Source organism: Acomys russatus, chromosome 17 (genome assembly GCF_903995435.1).
Source record: "Acomys russatus chromosome 17, mAcoRus1.1, whole genome shotgun sequence".
In the NCBI taxonomy this organism is placed as follows: domain Eukaryota; kingdom Metazoa; phylum Chordata; class Mammalia; order Rodentia; family Muridae; genus Acomys; species Acomys russatus.
The window spans coordinates 38,164,898-38,186,828 of record NC_067153.1 but is presented as its reverse complement, the minus strand read 5'-3'; the positions used below and the strand labels follow the sequence as shown (position 1 = coordinate 38,186,828).

Here is a 21,931-nt window from a genome sequence, read left to right as displayed (position 1 = left end):
AGAAACATCACCCAAATGGAACTGTGTCCCCACCTGCCATCTCTAGTAGTAGTAAATTCACTGTGTACTACTCAGCCACTACAACCTCCATACGTGTGTTCTTTGTGATCTCTTGAGTCAGGACAGGCATCTGGCCCTAGTGCTGAACCGACTGTCCCACCACTGGAAGCAGACATGTGCCCTGTAGTCTGGGCTTCCTAAGAAGCTGTGGCCTCTTGCAGAAGGATTCGGGGAAGGTTGGAGGAACATCAGAGCAGCACCCATGGAATCCCCAAATGGGCAGAGAAGCAGTGTGGAATGGAAGGACGGGCACTAGAGGGCTCTCTCCCTACATGCCATCTCTGTACAGACATGAAGCCAGAAAGTTTGATTGTGCCCTCTGCTGGCAGGGCGGACTTAACCTGCGATATAAGAGAGCCCTTGCTCACCTCTGCTAATATCCCATCCACAAGGCCATGTGCACAGATGTGCTAAGAGACTATTAGGATTGGTAACTACCTCCCCCCCACCCCCCCCCCACCAACTCATTCTCCTACGGGGACACCCTACATCTCACAGCCCTGTAAGGCTAGGCAGGTTTGTGCTTGCTAAAGACTGTCATCTGTTTGAGGTAGCAATTATACAAGCAAAACTGAGCATGCCAGAGACCCCCCTGAAGCCTTGGACATTCTGCAGCCAGCCACCTACCTGCCCCTCTTCCCAGGAACTGCTGCCCCGGTGTATATTTAGAAAGCGCTCCTGGCTGAAGGGCCCCCCAGCTCTTGGTGCCTGTTTACTATAGGCTCTACTTTGGCTGCCTGATCCCTATATAGTGTGTCAGCTCTGTGTCAGGCTCCACACTGTAGCTTGGCCACTGCTCCATCCAGCCACAAGGTCATACTCTGCTAAGCAGCGTCCCTCATGGTGGGGAAGCCAGGCCCTCAGCTGCCGTTCTGGTCAAGGGCTTTTGAGCCTTTCCTATTAATTGGATTTTATTTTCTGACTCTAAGTGGCACTATGGGCTGACAGGCCTAACTTCTTACTTGACAAATGGGATCAGAATGTCATTGTGAGTCCTTTAAAAGCTTTATAAAGGATGGTTATGCCTGTTACTATGCCCAGCATCTAACCTCTGGGCTAACCTCTACAGGCCTGCCATGTCCTCTCTTACCTCATCTCCCAGTGACCTGACAGCATCCAGACATCTACCAGACCTCTTCCCTACAAGCCTGAGTAGGGCTAGTACTGTTGTTTCCTCAGTAAGGCTATGGGTCATTTGCATATTGATTCCTGAACCATCTGCTTGGTGAAACAAGCTGGGCACAGGAAATTGTGTGGGGTCACCATCTATGAGGCATCTCAGAAAGACTCGATTCCCAGGACAGAAAGAGAAGTAGAGGCTGACGGGGCCTGGCAGGTGGAACGCTGGAGTTTAATGAGGCTACAAGTTCTGTTTCGGAAATCTGTAGTAATGGCTACATAACCCGTGACTACAACAGTGGCTGAAATGTTACCTCATGGTATGTGTGGTTTAACTAGCTAGACCCAAGGAGGAGGTGTTCACTCTGGAGTCTGGCATGGGGATAGGAAGCTTGAGGGGACAGGCTGGGGCCACCAGAGGCCCTAGAACATCAGGAAGCCTTCAGGGGTGAAAGAGGAGACAGTCACCCATGGGAGCTGGAACCACTGCTTGAGAATTCGCACAAGGCAGAGAGGGATGGAAGAAATGCCTGCCTGTGCTTCCACTCCTCACTTCCTGTCTCCCAGTAGCTGTGCTCCTTAGGAAGGCTTATGAGAAGCCAACAAAGCAGGTTGGGAAAGGAGTGAGAAGGAATATAACCAAGAGAAGGGAACACTGAATAAAAGTCACTCCAAAGGCTGGATGCGCATGTGCCTGCCAATGGCTACAGCATCAGAGGTGACTGGCTTTGTCTCTTTCCTTGAATTTATGGAGTACCTACTAAAGTTCATGCCTTGGAGATATCATTGTACATAAGAACATCCACTATGGCTTGGGTACCAAGTCAAAAAGCAACATGGGGAGAAAAGCCTTGACCCCTTGTGTGTTTGCCAGGGGCTCAGGGGAAGGCAGGTATCAGGTGCAGGTGTGAACAATATTTTCACGGACACATTGCCACACCCACTAGCCTAGTCACCCACCCATCTGTTCATTGATTCACTCATCACCTATACATCCACCTAACCCACTACACACTCTTCTATCTACCTGTGGATCTGTCTGTCCATCCATCTATGCAACGCATGTCCTCATCCATTCATCTATCTGCTTGCTTATCATCATCCATCCATCACGCACCCATTTACATCTGTCATCCAAACATCATCTTTCATCCATCCATCATCAGTATCTATCCATTCACATATCATCTGTTCCATTCCATTCATTTATCTATCTGCTCATCCATCATTCACTGATCCATCCATCCATCTATCCACCTATCTATTTCTCAACCATCCACCATCTCTCCACCCATTTATCCATGTCTCTGATTATTCATTTATCCATCATCTAACATCTGTGTACCATCCAGTGTAGTGGAAGTTTTGCTTTCTTTAAAAACATAGGTAAAGAACACGCATGCCTGGGAACAGCTTTGGGGGACTTGTTCAGCTTAACGGAGAGAAAAATGGGGTCTTTATGACCCTAAGTGGGTGGGCAAGGTCTCTGGAGCAAGGTTTGTATGGCCATGTAAAATTGGCCAGGACAGTGGTGATGGAAGATACTTTATCTGAATACTTGGGAGCTAGGAAGCCCGAGGCAGGGAAATCCTTATAAAGTCAAACAAGGAGTAAGGTGGGATAACTTTCAGGGTAATAAATTCTAACTAGGGGTGACAGTGGGGCAGCCAACTTTCTGGCACCAGGTTGGGAGAGGGGAGGGAGCCAACTCCTGCTATACTTACTTGTGGCATCAGGTTGACGCTGTCTCGACTCTTCCTCCATTAATCCTAGGCCATTATGGTCCCACAACCAGACCAGTGTCTGCACAGATGGAGTCACACCCAGCCTGAAGGACAGAGATAGGCAGTGGGCCTCGGGGGTGGGGTAGGGCAAAGGGCCTTTTAGTGCAGGCAAGACTAGGTCTTGGCCGTTTACTCATATAGGGTTGAACTCCTGACAATTAGCCCATCTCCGTGGACCACAATTAGAAAATGCTAGAATTGACACCCCACCCCCATAGAAGTGCTGCCCAGAGCAGGCATCAGTGGCTCCTCTGAGGTGGTCCCTGCCATCCAACCACCCCAGAGTCACCTCCTGGTAGAGAGGTCACCATGGGTCTCTACCTCCAGCTCTGCCTGCTCTCACTGGTCTGGCTCTCCTGTCACCTGTCTGCTGAGAACAAGGCAGGGCCACAGTCCCTCTTGGAGACTTGGTCATTCTCATAGGCTTTGATTCCCTCTGTTTTCTTCATTAGTATTTATTGATACTTTCTGTGTGCCATGTCCCAGTATGGGTACTGGAGCCCTTCTATTGTTCTGTGATGTGAGAAATGTAGATCTCAGGACAGCAAAGTGCATATGGAGGCTGGTGTTAATAAAACACTTGTCATGATGACTTCAAGGTCCAGGTTTCTGTCCTGGCTTCCTATCCCATTAGGTTTGGGCAAGGTGAGGCTCTTTCCTTCTGGTAGATGACAGAGTAGGGTGGACTAAGCTTTTGGGGCCTCTGTTGTTACCCATGAATTAGGATCCATAGCCAGCTTGGCTCAGACTGTCTCTGTCCACCCTTTGCTTGGGGACAGACCTGTTTGTCACACAGAAGTTGGACTGTGCCATAGGCACACATATATCATTGACTGGGGCCAGGCTTCTGGGGCTACCTCATTTTCAGAAGGAGGAATTACAGGCACTGCTGGACATGTTCTTATAAGGGGAGAGGAAATTTAACCTTGCTACCAGGCTACATGACCTTCTTGGAGGGGAGGCAAATGTGGAGGCCCAGGGCTACGTGTGCCAGGACATGCAGTCCCCGGGATGGGGGTGTGGGAGCAATTCTACTCCTGCCAATCTCAGGACAAGATTCCCAGGGGTGGACACACCCTGACCCCACTCTTCTTCCGGCTTGGCTCCCTACCCGTGTCCCATGGCTTCCTGGCCCTACATCTCCCCCTTTCATTTTATAAAGGGGGGGGGGGGATATCACCACAGTCATCCGGCTCTAGGTGAGGAGTGGTTTGGTACTGAACCAGAACCTGGTTGGTAGTGACTTCGCCAATGTTGCTCACTTGCCATTTTATTTATTTTTTATTTTTTCACTTGCCATTTTAAAGAGTAGATGAAATGGGGACCATGAGGAGGAAGGTCCCAAATGGCCTCTATGGATTGGGCATCTCAAAGGCTCCTGGTACCCTTTTGGAGAGAAATCTGTTCCAACAACTTTGTTGTGTCTATAAGAGGTTTCTCTAACCAAAACAAAACACCAAACAAAAACTCCAGTGAAAGATCTGTGCAAAGACACAAACAAAACCCCTTCCTGCTATGAGGAGAGGGTCGGGTCCTTTCCATATTCTGGTCTAAGGGATCATGCCCTCATATCAGGATGGGGGAGTTACTCCTGTCGTGTACCAGTGGAGGGAGATAGTAGGATGTTTGGATCTTTTGTAAATATTAAATGTAGTCAGAGTGGCTAGGGTCAATGTCCATTGTATGTTACAGGCGTAGGCGAGTGCCTTTTGTTTTTTAAGTTGGAGTTCGATGTGTTCTTTTTATGATTTCCTTGGCTCTGAGAATTGTAAGGAATCCCCGTGTGATGGGCAATCTCCCATTGTGAGCAGAAGGTTTTTAGTTGGGAGAGAGTACAAGCAGGGCCATTATCAGTTTATATCTGTTGAGAAATGCTCATGATGGCAAAGGTGGAGAGTGTGTGGCTAATTCATCTTTTCGAGTTTTCTCCTATTTGGGCTGCAGCCCATATGAAATGCAAGAATGTGTCAACAGTAACAAAGACATATTTTTGGCAGCTGAATTGGGAAATGTGGGTGACATCAATTTGTCAGAGAGCAGTGGTTTTGAGAGCTGGGGGTTAGTGCCCATGGATTGCAAAGCTGCGGCAGTAATAACAGGCGCACAAGAAGAGCATGTTATTATTATCCTCTGAAGTTGAGCAAGAGGGACATAAAGGAAACTGGTGTGAAGCCCTTTTATACTTGTGTGTGTGTATGAATGGATTTGGCCGGCTTGCTCGACGATGGAGGCTGTGAATGGTCCTGGAGAGGCAGTCTGATCAGCGAGGGTGGGCGTTTCCCTCAGATATCAGCCCTGGCAGGGGACTGTGAGAGCTGACTGTGAGAGGGGGAGTGGCCTCCTCCCTGTAAGAAGATGGAGACAGGGATGAGCAGAGGGGGATAGTGAGTTGCCATCTAATTTGACAAAGGTTCTTGATAGCCAGGAAAGCAAATTAGCAACATATACACTGTCTGAGGAAAGATTAAAGGACCCACTGACTTCGTAGAGGGCTAAATAAATAGTATATTAATCCTTATATTGGGGAGAGCGATGAGGCAACTCTCTGAATTGAATAATGGGGGGTTTATCCCTCGGGGAATAGTATAATATTGCCATGGATCCCCTCTTTCCTCCATCAGTAAATACTGAGGGGACCTTGGTGAGGGACTCCTTTGTAAAGATGTATAGCCACCATAACAGAGGTAGTAGAAATCTATCTTTCATTAGGGTAATGATTATCAATTTGTCCCCAGAATCCAATTAGGCTAATAGCAAGGTGGGAGTAGTTTCTGAGTAGCCTTTGAATATTGAAGAAAGAGAAAAGGGTGACAAAGATATCGAGTTCTTTCCCGAAGGTTTACATGGCTCCATCTCTGCCACTTCTAATCACAACAGCGAATGCATTAACCTCCCTTAGAATTCTAGGTGCACCGCCCACTGGAGTGTGGAGCCACTCTAGCACTCCCTGGGGCTGATACAGTACCCCACAAGAGCAGGGGAGGGGTTAAAAATAAGAAGCTGGGTCTGGAGAGATGGCTCAGAGGTTAAGAGCTTTGACTGCTTGCTCTTCCAGAGGTCCTGAGTTCAATTCCCAGAAACCACTTGGTGGCTAACAACCATCTACACTGTGATCTAATGCCCTCTTCTGGCATGCAGGTGTACATGCAGACAGAGCACTGTAATCATAATAAACAAATAAATCTTTTTAAAAAAAATAAGAAGCTGTATGGACATTGTTGGATCATGACTAGCAAGTGCCGTGTCTTTTAGGGCAGACACCTAAAGCCTTAACTGTCTTAGAAGAGAGAGCTGTCGGGGAGGAAGGGATATTTTATCTCCTCTTTGGGAGATTAAAGAGAGGTAGCAGGGCACTGGTGGAGAAGGAAAGCGATGCTTGAAGCCATGCTTTAAGCCAATTAAGGTTTCCCAGAAAGCTTTGGAGGGAGGTGAGAGTTAAGGTTTGAGGGAAGGAAAGGGGTGTCTCTAAGAGGGAAATTTCCATTTCCAAGAATTCGATGGGTGGAATAAGCTGTATTTTGCAGAGTTATTTTAACCCCTCGGGAGGATAGGAAAGGTTCGAGGGGGAGGGAAAAGAGTCTCCCCACACCAAGATACCATCTATGCCATGATAAACATGGAGACCTTTGTCTAAGCAGGGCCTTAATGCTGTGGCAAAGACCACCTGACAGATGGTGGGACTGTTTGCTGGTCCAGAGTTGTTAATGGGGGCATTGAGAACGCAAAGTATTGGCAATCCCATGGGTGGAGAGGAATAGAGAAAAAGCAGTCTTTAATGTCTATTGCATAGAGAGGGACTTTGGCAGGAATGTGAGATGAGAGGTAGCCCCGTTTGGAGGGACATCCAGACCTGGGTGCCTGGTTTTATTAATTGCCCTTAAATCTTGTAGCAGTCTCCATGCCCCTGAGCTCTTTTTTTATATCAAACACAGGAGTGTTTGATGGGCCAGGGGAGGGTGAATAGGGTGAACTGGAGTTGTTCTTCCTCTGTGTGAGTGCTTCAAGTTTCTCTCTTGATAGAGGCCATTGTTCAACCCAGATGAGCTTGTTGGAAAGCCAGTCAAGGCAGGGAGTGTTATATTTAACAGTGGTCCTTAGAATTGGGGGTAACCTGGGGGAGGACTTTTATGAATACAATTATTACCACAAGTATAATCATTTATCTATTGTAATTTTCTTTCGGCTGACCAGTAAGAGCCTCCAGGATCTCTTCCTAGAAGATTGGTGGTGATGTTGGCCACAAGAGGGCAACAGCGTCCTCTGTAGCACCTTTCTCAGGGACTGTTCTGAGTCTGAACCTCAAGAGTTCAGGACGTTTTCCCACTCTGCTTCAGAAGGAAGACACTGAGTACAATTCTCTGAGTCTAAATTATGTTAGCTGTATTTAATAGCTAAGTCCTATTGCTTCTCATCAGTATGCTTATGAATTATGAAAGACGACTTTGTCTTCTGTGCCAGTTGGGCATAAGCTTGGAGGTTCAGAATCATTATGATGAGTCTCAGCGCGTGCAGTGTTTCACTGTTGGCTAAAGGAAGGCCAGCAATAGGCTAACACATGGCTTGGAATTCATTAGTCTTCTTACTTTGGACTGACTCTTCAGTTCAAGAGTAACAATTTTTTAATTTTGCACCGTTTGATAATAGGCCCCTTGATGATTGACACCATGGTTTTCATTTAGGATTCTAATCAGTTCAAGGTTAAGAAGCAAAGTGTACACTGTTTTACTATTTCTGTGCTCATTTTTATATCAAGAACTCTCATAGCAAACAGTAAATTAAAGTAGCAAAATCCAAAGTTTTAGAAACCAAAGTTTGGGGCCTAAGAGAAACACTGTCCCAGAATTGGAGCAGGAGCTTTAGTTTTTTGAAAAACTCAGTTATGTTATGTAAACATGTTTTTGTTTTAGTACCAGGTGTGGGATATGGGGCTGTTTCAGATTGTCCACAGCAGATTATTTGCCTCATGTGGGCTCTGAAAGGGGCATGATCATCGTCAGCTTCAGATAGTTTAATTCTGGGGACTATGAGAGGGCATAAATGCCACAGCCCAGAGAAGGATGGAAGGGAAGGGGTGCACGCTCTGAAGAAGGCGGCGGCGGCTGCTGCTCCCCTCTGCTGCTGCTCCCCTCTGCTGCTGCTCCCCTCTGCTGCTGCTCCCCTCTGCTGCTGCTCCCCTCTGCTGCTGCTCCCCTCTGCTGCTGCTCCCCTCTGCTGCTGCTCCCCTCTGCTGCTCCTGGTTGCTGTTCTTTGATGAGACAAAGAAGTTGGAGACATCCCAAAATGAAGATTGGACTTGCCCCAAGGAACACAATGACCCTAAACAGCAGGAAGTGGTCTAAAGAGACTTACACTGCCCCCCCCCCCAGTGTTGTGAGGTGGGGATGGTGGAAGGGATTAGGGTGGATAAGAGTTGGAAGGAAGGAACCCCAATAAACTAGTTTTAAAAATACAAGAAGACTTAGAGCACTTTCCATCCTACCTATCAAGATAATCTAGATGGTTTGAACTGTGTTGCCCTTGACTCAACACCATTTCACCTGTTCTTTCTTTCCTCACTGAGGAACACTGTAAAAAGGTTTTAGAGTTCATAAATGTGAGTGCAATGGCAAAATGTTCTAACAAGATATCTGATGCCACTTGAAGTACTCTTATGAATTTATCATATTGGTGAATGTTTTCCCATCAGTATTAAAACAACAGATTTTTCTACCACGCACACTTTTGGAGCATGAGAATACATTAATTGCAGGGCAACTGAGTATCAGCCTAGGTAAGTCTTCTTGCAGTTTTATGTTTGATGGTCCTTCTTAGATTAAAAAAAAAGTTTGAAGTAAGAAAATTTTGATTCTCAAAGTACAATGTTAAAAAATTGTAAAAACGCTTTCAATTAAAATATGATTATATCACTTCTGTTTCCTTTCTTCACTTTAATTCCTGATAATACAGAATTAACTTTACTATCCATGTTACTACAACAAACAACTCTGGATAGAAATTATTTTTTTGAAGATAATTTCGTAATTATATTTATGTACAGAAAACTTAGCAGTGTACATTTAGCCCAGCTTAGTGGCGAGTTCTTTAGCCTTTGCCTTTTCTAGCTTGGCAATGCGAGCCACAGATTTAGGACCCAGGACGTTGCCTCCCCAGTGGCGACAGATCTCATCATATCTGTCGTTGTAATTGGTCCTGATAGCTTCCACCAGCTTAGCCAGGGCACCCTTGTCTTCGGAGTTAACCTGTGTGAAGGCAACAGTGGTGCAAGTCTTCCTGTGGACCAGCCGCCCCAGCCTGGCCTTTCCCTTGATGATGCAGTAGGGGACCCCCATCTTTCGACACAGGGCAGGCAGGAAGACCACCAGCTCAATGGGGTCCACGTTATGGGCAATCACCACCAGCTGAGCCTTCTTGTTCTCCACCAAGGTAGTGACTGTATTGACCCCTGCTCGAAGGACAGGTGGTCTCTTAGTTGGGACGTCCCCTTTCCCAGCGGCTTTCTTCTCCGCTCGGGCCAGCAGCCTTATCTTCTTCTCCTGCTTTGTCTCTGGCCTGTAATTGTGCGCCAGCTTCAGCAACTGGGTAGCTGTCTGCCGGTCCAGGGCCTGGGTGAACTGGTTAATGGCGGGAGGTACCTTGAGCCGCTTGTAGAGGATGGCCCTCTGCCGTTGCAGTCTGATGTAGCGGGGCCATTTGACTAAGCGAGTGAGATCTCTTTTGGGCTGAATGTCCTGCCCGATGCCGAAGTTCTTGGGCCGCTTGTCAAACAGAGGGTTGACCACCTTCTTGGCCTCCTGTTTCTTCACCACGGCGGGGGCCTGACCACTTTCTTCCCCTTGGCTTTCTTTCCCTTGGGCATCTTGCCGGGCTGGAGGAGAAAGCTGGATAGAAATTATTAACTGTATATCACTCATATTCAGTCTCATACTTGATTGCTTGAGCCATTAGCAAAATGAAATGAAATAGATCAATTACTGATAGAAAATGTGCTGAAAGCTTCAAATTTTCATTTAAAAGATCTTATTAATAGTAAAGCTTAAAGAAAAAAATTTCCATTACTTGGCATGGCAACAAGCTGAAGAAGTTATTTTAAAAATTGTCCTATTTGTCCTTTGTATAATCAAATTCCTTAACCTGAAGGTAGTAATCCTAAAGGTACACAAAGAAATGAAATTTGGCAAATTGGTGTATTTTATTTAGCAGAATTTAAACACACACACACACACACACACACACACACACACACACACACTATACATACATAATATATATATATATATGTATATATATATATATATACATAGATAGATAGATAGATATAGATACATGTTCTGGGTTTCAATGAGCATCTGCATGGAGTTCTGAAAAGGCTGATTCTGTAATTACACATTTATCAGAAGTAATGGCTATAATGGGGCATATTGATAAAAACTAAAACCTGTTCCTGCTTATGTTTCTAGTAAAATAAAACATTTTTTTGCAACACACATTACAAGGATACTGTACACTGAAAGCAATTGCTGAAAGATCTGTTCTCACTCTAAAAGAGATGCTTATAAAGCAAAACGGGGGTATATGAGGACTCTCAGGGATAGATTGCATAATGCTTTACTAATTAAACAATTTTTAAATGCTAATGAAGCATGGACAACAGCTGCTGAAAGGCATTGGATTGTGGGAGGGAAAACTGCTGAACTGGGTCAGCCTGTGTACTACAAGGATGTTCTGACATCAGAATGGAAGCCAGGGACGGTGTTACGATGGGGCTGAGGTCACGCTCATGTTTCTGTAGGAGACAAGAAGTTGTGGATACCATCAAATTTGATAAAAATTTGACATGACCAAGAGAATTTTCTTGAACACTTAGGCTGCCTACATGGGTGACATAACTCCGGGAAGGAAGAGCTACAGAGAGCCCTTGACGCGGATGGATGATCCACATACCTGGGGACAGTTGAAGAGATTGTCTGATAAAAGGGGAAGCAGCAGTTCAACTGGCTGGGGAACCTTTGATTAACACACCTTTGTTCCCTGCTATGGTGTCTGTGGTAACTGTACAGGTAACAGGGACCAATCACACACATTGGGCCTATATTCCCAACCCTCCAGTTAGCATAGGAGGAAGTTGGGGAGGTATGGGTTTCCCTGTGGTGGCTAATGAATCTTGGCTACCCGGTCCATATGACCACTGAGGTCTGATAAACCTATGAAAGAAGGTAAGGAAATCATGAATTATAATGCGGGAGTACAAGTAATTCCTAGTTATATGGGTAATGGAACTCAGTGTCTAAATATAACTTGTCAAGGGTGGTTATCTATAGCTAATACTACCCAGGATTTTCATAATAAGCTTTTTTTTACCCTTTACTACATCTAGTTTTAAGGGACAAGAAATGAATGTTTCTAGTTCCACAAATCTGTGTCTTGTGAAATGTGGGTTACCAAAAAAGAAATCTGACCGGATGCACTGGCAACAGTGTGAAAGTGAGAAGCCTTGGGCACTTTGTTACTGTCTCCCATGGAGAAGTCATTGATCAGACCTCTTAGGGCTTTCCTCAAAGAAAGTATTCTCACTTGGGTTCAAGATGGCAGCGGCATCATTTGAATGAAACAGCGGAACTCAGATCCATTCTTTACAAACCTGGTCAATGGCATGGAGTTGGGAGGGCAGGTCCTCCCTTGCAAGTTGGCAATTCAGTTCAGATTAAGTTGTGGAAACTGGCAAGCACTTTTTGCCATCTGAAAGCGTGGAAAGAGAGGTCAAACGTTAATGACGATAAGGTCACTTTGTGCTGTAGCTTAAATCAAAGTCAGCCCTTTGTAGATAGTTAATAATGTGGCTGATTTGAGACAAGGAATAATACTAACAGGGGCGTGGTGGCACACACCTTTAATCCCAGCACTCGGGAGGCAGAGGTAGGCGGATCTCTGTGAGTTTGAGGCCAGCCTGGCTTACAAAGAAAGTCCAGACCGACCAATGCTACACAGAGAAACCCTGACTTGAAAACAAACAAACAAACAAAAAACCAAAAAGAAATATTGAGGAAACAAATAAAATGAGATTGGAATGTTACATGCTGTTGTATTACACCTTTAAGGTTTAATGACAGCAACTATGATTGGATGAAGGTTAAAATGCATTTGATTGGGTCATCCTAATTCTTCTCAAATGATTTATGATTTAGAACAAGAAATTAACATTCTTTAAAAGACTACCTGATATGCCAGGAATGGATGTTATGGATGCCTTGCAGATATTTTAGCTTCTTGCAACTCTATGCATCATTTTGATAGATTTCTTGTTCTAGCAATCATTATCCTTGTTTTTGTAGTAATAACTCTACAGGCTTTGAAATATATTCTGGCTTATTTGTGTAAGATTGTGTGACATGATAAAGAAAAAGTATTCACTGTATGGCTACATAATCTTCAGCATAGTTATAATCCTCAGCATCATTAAATAGCTTAAACAAAAGGGGAAATGCAGTGGGAAATTGAGTAGAGCCGTTGTACCTGGCAAAAACTCTAGACTGATGCCGCACCTAGGCTTTGGAGTAATTTTGTGTGTGTGTGTGTGTGTGTGTGTGTGTGTGTGTGTGTGTGTGTGTGTGTGTGTAAGTATTCAGTGATTGTTATCTGTGATTTTTAGAGTTGTTTTTCCTGTGGGAGCTTCAGAAGCTTTGTATGACTTCAGTCACAAGACACTCCTGGCAAACCAGGAAGTCGTAATGGCTGAGAATTGCTTGGATAATGGCTCCTTCAGACAACTCCTAGATTAGACCAAAGGCTCTGGTTTGTGGAAATTGACTTGATAAACATGCCTTTTGTGGAACAATCTGTTGGAGGGCCCTGCTGCTGAAGGTTGCAGCCTCCATGACGGGACATCTCTCTGAGCTTGGCACAAGATGCAGGGCTCCCTGTTCCTAGTTGGGTTTCCTGCTCTCTGTCCTTACCTGGAGAGTGTCCCCCAGCTTGATGTCTGGCTTACTGTAGAAGTAACCTCTGAGACAGCGTTCTGCAGATAATGTGATATTAGGTAGTGTGTTCCTGCAAAGGCGATAGGATTGTGCTGTTTAATGCAAATTAAGTACACTGTGAACACCTATCTGAGTACCTCTTGGCTGCTCCCCTTTTCCTATATATTTTTCTCACCCCTGGAATAAAGTTGATCTGCCTCCCTGCAGCTGGTCCCAGATGCTATTCTGTCGTGCTCATGGCTTTCTGAATCCTGCGCCCAGCCTCTGCCCCTCCTGCCCTTGTCAACTGGTGGCCAACAGCCCCCAAGGGAAGAGGAGACCTGCAACAATAAATAGAAAACACCTCTGCAAGGTCGCTCTGGGTTCAATGTGTGAAACAGTTTACTGACAATTATGTCTTCAGATGTCTGCTTCATAAGGAGAAAGGCGGAGAGAAAAGGCAGTGTGTTTTACTGTTCTGTACCAATGGGATCATCCTGATTGTGACTCTGTACAGACTGGCAGACACTGAAAGGCAATCCCAAGAGATCATATTTCAAACGTGTAGTCAAGTCTACAGGTTTGAAAAACCTACAGGAAGCCAGGCATAGTGGCTCACGGCTTTAAGCCTAGCACTCGGTAGGCAGGAAGGCAGATCGCTGTGAGTTTGAGGCCAGCCTGATCTACCAAATGAGTCTAGGACAGCCAAGGCTACACAAAGAAACCCTGTCTCAAAAAACCAAAACAACAACACAACAAAACAAAGAAAAAAGAAAGAAGAAAGAAAGAAAGAAAAAGAGGTAAAGAAAAACCTACAGGAAAAAAAAAAATCACATGATTTTTTGCCATGAGGAATAACACTAGAGTTAAATGCTATGGATGGATGAAAATGGCCCTCTTCTTTTGTAGTAAAAGGTGAAACCAGTCTATCCATGCCTGATTTAAATTCTCTTTTTATTGTGTGTGATTAAAATCTGTGTACTAAACATTGAACCTGAAGCCACCACTACAATAAGATAGTGCTTAATTTTCAATCCATAACTGCAGGTCATCTTTTATCCTATTTTTCAGGACAGGTTCCCTACCACTCAGGCGTATTCCCAGTCTTCACTTTCTATGGGAGGATTCTTTCTCATAGGCAATACCAACAGAGCCACAGTTTTATATTAAATGAAAAACAATTTTCTATCTTATTATGGAAAGTTATTGGCACATTCTGAAAGTTACGGTGAATTAATAAGATATATATATATGCACATACCATAAGCACATATTTACATACGTGTATATAATTTCATATCAGAAAATTCATTCTACTTCTCTATATGAGCAGTGTGCAGAGTGGATACGTCTTAAGGCAGTGATCTTATCAGGGGTTATTTCCAAGGGTGGCAAAAATAGAAAGTGAGGTTCTACCTTGATTGCATTACAGATAAGAACAAGATTTGCATCCAAATCTGAGAGAGCACATCTTTGCCTAACCTGAGACGATCAGGGAGGATGGGCAGCATTGATTTCACCTTAGCTCTCTTCTTTGAGACCTTGCAAGTCTTTGTGAACGCCATTATCCTGATCAGTTTCCATCCTCCGGAGGAAAATTGAAAAGTGCAATGCTCACCGATCCTGGTTCTCTCTGATTGGTTGCTTTATCCTTAGCTGTGAAGATGCAACAGAATTACAAAACATTTATACTGTCTTCACATTGTCCCTAGTGCTATTACTCCAGAAAAATTACTCTCTTTGCTTGCTATTTCTGTTGGAGGAAGGTCCAACTGTGTTTTCAAATGCTAATCTCAGTGCCTTGAGATCTGGTTACTGCCCTGCTTTGGGCATTGCTATGAATGTTGAACTATCTCCTGTAACCATGCAATAATAAGGAATGTTCCCCAATTATCTCTGATTAGCTAAATAAAGATGCTGAAGCCTATGACTGGGGTCGAGAAAGGAGAGGAGAGAGGGAGAAAGTAGCATAGCAGCAGGAAAGGAGGAAGCCAGAGAGAGGAGTCACCATAAGGCAAGATAGCAGTGATCACATGGTTGTAAGGACAGACTGATGGAGCAGAAGCCACCAGTGGAGTCATCGGATTGGCAAGTGATTGCCTTTTAGGTGGGTTTTAAAGGTACTAGGATTAGAGCAGCTCAGATTCTTCCTAGCATAGTGTTTATAGCTTAGTAATAAATTAGTCTCTCAGCCTGTAATCCCAGCATTAGGGAGGCAGAGGCAGGCGGATTGCTTTGAGTTCAAGGCCAGCCTGGTCTACAAAGTGAGTCCAGGACAGCCAAGGCTATAGAGAGAAACCCTGTCTCAAAAAACCCAATAAAACAAAAACAAAATAACAGTGTCTCTGTGTCAGCTGATTAAAGAAAACTGTTGCCATAATAATTTGCTGCCTTATTTAATATATAAAACTCATCTTTCCACAACATAGTTGTTATAGGTACTTATTTCCATAGTGATATTACTTTCTGTCAGTCTTATACTTAGTCAGGAACACAGTCATTGTAAATGACTTCATTTTAGACATCAGATACTAATAATCTCCTACATTCTTTTATTCAACAAATCCAAATAAAGTGAAGATTTCTTAATGAGTTAATTACCTATCAATAACATAGTGATTAGTTACCCAAGAAGCTGCTTCAGTTATAAGTATTATATTTTATAGATTAATATGTCATAAAATATGTTTTACTCTTTCATCAATCACAGAAAATCATCCTGAAGACCTCTCTCTGCCAGGACATAATATAAAAAATTTTTTAAATGAATGCTAACTGGTAATTCAAACCAGGAAAAGGAAGCTAATGTTTGTTGGATGTTCTACTCTGAATAGGATTCAATATGATTCACTTACATGATATGTTTACACCAAAACACAATGTACATTAACTTTTTATATCATTGTAATTAGTGTCTTACTAGTTAAGCATCTGTCATCCAGAGAGTTTGATTATTCCAGGATCCCACAGTTAACAAGTAGCCCAGCCACGACTTAACCGTCAGCTTGCGCATTCCTATGCTCCCCTGAGTACACTGAGAGTGCCCTGAGTAGAAAGCAGATTTTACTTTTCTGTCAACTCTGACATAGCTTTTTCCTGAGATTTCTACCTACAGTTCAACAGTACATCTCAACGTCTTTTGGCAGTTGCTGTTAGTCGATGCGTGGGTACACTGTACTGCCATCAAAGGTTGGAAGGATGACCTCACTTAACCGTGTGCATAGAGTCACACTTGAAATGAGCAAGGTGAGAGGAGTCTTGGAGAGGAATTACTTCACATGAAGTGTAGAGCATTGCATGTACACAGTGAAATACTTAACGTGCTCAGCCTTTACTTCAAGGACATTATTCATTTATTCTCAGTTTTTTTTCTCTTCAAACTACTTCCTGCCCAAGTACAGGAAGTCTTTCTTTGCTTAATTGAGCTTTTTGTTTCCCCACAGCACTCATTTTCTTGTACTTTTTACTTTCTTCATGTTTCCATGTATTTTAGAATTTTTTGTTAGCCAAGTATTCCTTTTTTTCTGTAAAGAACCTTTGACTCCAAAAGCTTTGAGATTTCAAGGAATCTTGGTACACCAGGGGCACTTTGATTAGTTTTCAAGTTTGGCTCAAGATCATAGGGAAATAGTTATGTTAATGCAGCACCCAGAGCTAACAGTATTCGATGGAGGTTGAGATACCCAAGTTAGGCACAAGTGATCCTGGCATAGGAATCCAATTATCTTCGTTGCTGTCCAGTGTGTAGGTGGGTGATTTAATAAGAGAAAATAGAGTGAGTCATGTTCCAGGTGGAAGAGGATAAGAATGAAATTGAAAAAGTGAGCCCAGTGGTGGAGGACCAGAAATGAGTTAACAGAGGAAGAGCGATTTCAAAATGGAGCAATGTGGGGTTCAATGAGACTAAGGGATTGGCCTTATGACAGGTTTTATAAAGACAGTAATATTTGCTCAGCCATGTTCATAGCAGCCTTATTCATAATAGCCAGAACCTGGAAACAGCCTAAGTGTCCCTCAGTAGAAGAATGGATAAAGAAACTGTGGTACATATACACTATGGAATACTACTCAGCTATTAAAAACAAGGAATTCCCGAAATTTGTGGACAAATGATTGAACTAGAAATGATCATAATGAGTGAGTTAACCCAGAAGCAGAAAGACTCAAATGGTATATACTCACTTATATCTGTATACTAGCCCAAGGGGCATGTCCCATGAAAGTCTTCACTTACCAGGAAACTGGGACAGAGGGGAGGACATCCTACTGGGACTTTAGGTGAGAGAAGCATGGGAGAATGGGAAATAGAAGGATCCAGAGGGTTCTAGGAACCTATAAGAAGTACACTATGATGGGCAGATCTGGGCCCAGGTGTCCGGCGCAAACTATGGCACCATCCAAGGACAATATGTGCAGTGAACTTCGAACCCCTACCCAGATCTAGCCAATGGATAGGATGCTCTTTATAGTTGAGTGGAGAGTGGGGTCTGACTTTCACACGAACTCTGGTGCCCCACATTTGACCACGTCCCCTGGATGGGGAGGCCTGGTGGCACTCAGAGGAAGGACAGCAGGTTACCAAGAAGAGACTTGATACCCAATGAGCATATACAGGGGGAGGAGGTCCTTCTCAGTCACAGTCATAGGGGAGGGGAGTAAGGGGAAAATGGGAGGGAGGGAGGAATGGGAGAATATAAGGGATGGGATAACAATTTAGATGTAATATGAATAAATTAACAAAATATATTTTTAAAAAGACAATAAAGGATGTGGGGTATTAAAACCATTTAGGGTTAAAATAGAGTCTGTGATCTGTGCCTATAATTCAGCATTCATGGTGCGCGTACTGAGGTGGACCCCTGGCTGCAAGCCCAGCACTCATGGAGCATGAACTGTGAGCCTCGTGCTTATAACCCACACTTTCACTATCCCTCAGAGAGGGTGATAGGATCTCCTTATATTCAGAGTAAATGGGTTCTGGGTTATGCAAAGTGGAACCAGGCGGGAGGTCACAGTTGGGAGATATAGGCTACGCTCCCACAGATCCAGGAACCCTTCTGCATCTTACCAGGTAGATGCACAGTTAGCACAGTAGCCGCACAAGTGGCACTCAGGCCAGACCCACAACCCTGACACTCCCCAACGGTTTCCTGTGAAGACTGGAGTGTGGCTCAGTGGTATAGCATTTGCCTCACATTTAGGAATCTCTATTCAATTCCCCAGTTCGTTCTCTTTCCCTCCCCGTCCCCCCTCACACACACACACCACTGAGAAGAGAGATTGGAGGCAAGGCACTCTTCACACCTTCAGTGGAGGCTGCTTGTGCCGGCCTAAGAGCACCTCGATTCTTGGACGTCCTCCCGCTGGAGAGGAGAAGCCCAGCTCCCCACGGGTTGTGTGAATGCAGTCTGGCTAATGAACAGACTGATGGAAGAGTGTCCTTTGGGGACTGTGACTTCTTGTTTGTCCTCTTACTCCATGTCTCTCTTTCTTCCCTACCCTTTCTCCCCACCATGAGTGGAGCAGCACAGCCAGCAAGCAGCACAGCCAGCTCTGGGCACGTGACCAGTGTAATTCAGGACCTAAGCCCACCAACTCTTTCAACTGGGCCTAAAGGTGAGCCTCGCTCAGGAGAGGCTCAGAGAATGGTTCAGCAGGCTGGGGAGAGCGGGTGATCCCTTATCTGGATTGCAACAGGAACAAGGATACAGTGAGTTCATGTAGTGGTCCAGCCTGAGGTCCCTGCAGCTCTGGGTACCAGTACTGGTCTAGAGTAACAGGGTACCACTGAGGCAGCTCTGGTTGGGCAGAAGCTCAATCTATGGACCCCACTGCTCTCTCAGGGCTCAGCTTCTAACTTTCTTTCCCTGGGGTATTTGGCTGGTTTCTGGCAGCTACCTTTCTCTGGTGCCCATCCCAGGGCATCTGCCACTCCCATTCCCTAGGCTTCTGCAGCACTCAGAACTTCCTGATAAGGGAAGAGTCGCCTATGAACAAAGATCTGACAAGTTACCTCGGGGATTCCCCCAATAAGCAGTCATGGAAGGAAAACATTGATGGAGAGCTACTAAACAGAGCCAGGCCTGGTGGCTCGTGTTTGTAATCCCAGCAGAAGCAGGTGGATCTCTTTGAGTTCAAGGCTGGCCTGGTCTACAAAAGCAGTCCAGGTTACACAGAGAAACCTGGTCTTGAAAAACAAGAAAGAGGAGGAAGAAGAGGACGAGGAAGAGGAGGAGGAGGAGGAGGAAGAGAAGGTACTAAAGGAAAAACCAAAAGCTATCACTCAGTGGGAGACATGTTAACAGCACAGCTGGAGTGGGGCCTGGCTGGAGCATATGGCGCCACCCCCATCTTGCTCCTAGTGCTGTGTCTTTCTGGCCTCCCCACCTACTCGGAGAGGACCATGGTCAGGTTGCCCAGGCAGGTATCCTCACTTGGTAAGACTCTCACTGCTTGCCTAGTCTCATTAGCTCTGCAGGGCCAGGCCATAAAACCAAAGTAGCACATAGCCCAGCTTCTAAGTTAAGGTCTGAGCATACTCTGGGAGCCATTATGGAGTGTTATCCCAGAGATCTGTACACACTAAGTCTAGTGGGGTCTGAGTGCTGTCCTAACCACCCTGTGTTTGACAGGAGGGTGAGTGAGGGGCAGAGGCTGTGTGGGAGCTGGCTGACTAAAGAGTGGAAGGTTAGGGTAGAGGTGAAGAAGAAAGGTGGATGGGGAATGGCTGTCTTGAAGGTGGGGTTGTCACTAGACAGATGAAGTGATGAGGGTAAGGCTGTAGCTATGATAATAAAAATGCCCTCAATGAAGCCGGGTGGTGGTGGCGCACGCCTTTAATCCTAGCATTCGGGAGGCAGAGGCAGGCGAATCTCTGAGTTCGAGGCCAGCCTGGTATACAGAGTGAGTTTCAGGACAGCCAGGGCTAAACAGAGAAACCCTGCCTCAAACACCCCACCCCCACAAATGCCCATAATGGCAATAGGTCAGCATTAATGAAGATGATATGACGATAGTGGTGATGATAATCTAGACAATTGTGACATTGTGAAGGCACCATTGTGGCAATGGTGACAGCAACAGAGTAATGAAATAATGGGGGAAAGGATGGTAATGGTGATGATTATGACAGTAGTATTGAGGGAGTTAAGGCTGATCGCCCTGTTAGTGATAGTGACAACCCTGATGACAATGTTGATGAAGATGGTAGCAATGATGATGGTGGTTATAAGGATCAGGATGGTAAGTGAGGATAGTGGGCACGGAGAGACCAAGGATGGTGATGATGGCAATGCTGGTGATAGTGGCGATGGTGCTGATGATAACCATAGTAGTGGTGATGGTGACAGTGTTGATGTGATGATGATGATGATGATGATGATGATGATGATAATGGCAGATGTCTTAATCAGTGATAATGGTAAAGTCTCTGATGGTGACAATGGTGGTAATAGTCATGGTGTATTCAGGGTGCTGGTGCTGGTGGTGGTGGTAGCCGTGGTGACATTGACAATGGTCAATGAGGTGGTGCTGTTGATGGTGGTGAGGCTAATGACGGAAATTGCATGGAAATATCACAGGTGTTTTGGGGTGACGTTGAGTGTTAGCATCGATGTCAGGTTGGTGATGGCGACATTTTGTTTTGATAGAGGTAGTATGTTGGCTGGCCAGTGAGGGTGATGAAGATTGTCAGGCTCAGAGGTCCTGAGTGGAGTGGTTACTTCTCCTAGCTCTGGTGCCACATATGAGATGTCAGGAGAAACCAGTTCGTATATGGTAGAAGTTGTCCCTGATGGGTGCTATAGCCTGGCTTGGCCACTCCTCTTTTCACCTGAAGGATGATGAGGAGTTACAAAGGTGCTACAGTTTAGCACTCCAAAGGCCACTGAAGAAACCTGAGTTGGGGGAGGGGGCATGAGTAGGCCAAGCCCAAAACTGGGTCGCTGCCTTGGGATGATTGTAAGCCCTCCTGTGTGGTGGGCTCTCCCTGGATGGGTGTCAATTCCTGGGCACTGGGTCCAGCTCTGGCCACATTCCCCATGAGCTGTGGTCCTGTTCTCTGGGGCTTCCCTAGCAGAGCAGGGAGATGTGGGAAGCCCACACACATTTCTTTTCTTCTCTCAGTCCATGAAAGGTAGATAAGGAGGGTGGGAGGAAGGGAGGAATGGGAGGGGGATTGGTTCACTTGGGAAACAGCTTGAGCTTCCAAGCCATTGTGCTGTGAGAATGAGTCTCCAAGCCAGGCTCCAGCAGCGTGGGAATCTGCTCCCCCTCTCGTTTTATTAATAAAGCTGGGCAGCAGTGTCACTTGGCTCTCCTCATAAACGTGTCACTCCACTGACTAATTCCTTTTTTAATTAGAAACAAGAAAACAAAAGGATTCATCCTTGAAGGCTGGACAACATGGGTTTCACAAGGCTAAACTGTTGTGCCCACCCACTGTCCTGGCATCCCTGCTCCCTTCATCTTCCTGGAGGTCGGGCCCAGCCAAGGGGCCAGGGCAGCAGCAGGTCAAGTCAAGTGGCCTTGCAATCCACTTTGGACAAAGACACTACAGCAGCCACAGCCTCTGGGTGGGTGCGGGTAGCTATGATGGCACCTCTGGTGGAGGCCATAGGTCTACCAACTGTACTCCCTAAACATGGCCCTGGCACTAGTCATATCGGAAGGACAGGCAAGGACCCCATAGCATGATAATTATCTGAGAGACACTGGCATTATCCAGGGACCAGGGTGGGAAACATCTCTGGAATCAGGGATCCTGTGCATGCGGATGGATGAAGCACCCCAAGGGAAAAAAAAGCATGGGCCACAGATCCCCCAAATGACCCTCATTTCCTCACCCTCCCATCAGCTTGCCCATGCTATGTGTCTGCCTGGGGCTGGGGAGGCTTGGTGGCCTGGAACTTTCTCAACAGAAGTCAAGCCTGATCCAGCACAAAGCTGCCTGAGTAACAGCTGAGGTGGCACACACAGAGAAAGGTGTTTCGCGTGTGCATCCTCCCTGCCCTCCTC

At 45.4% G+C, this 21,931-nt stretch overlaps 1 pseudogene; it reads right to left on the bottom strand.

Moving 5' to 3' along the window:
* Positions 1-8,981: 8,981 nt before the first annotated feature.
* Positions 8,982-9,825, bottom strand: LOC127201280 (60S ribosomal protein L7a-like; annotated as a pseudogene).
* Positions 9,826-21,931: the final 12,106 nt, after the last annotated feature.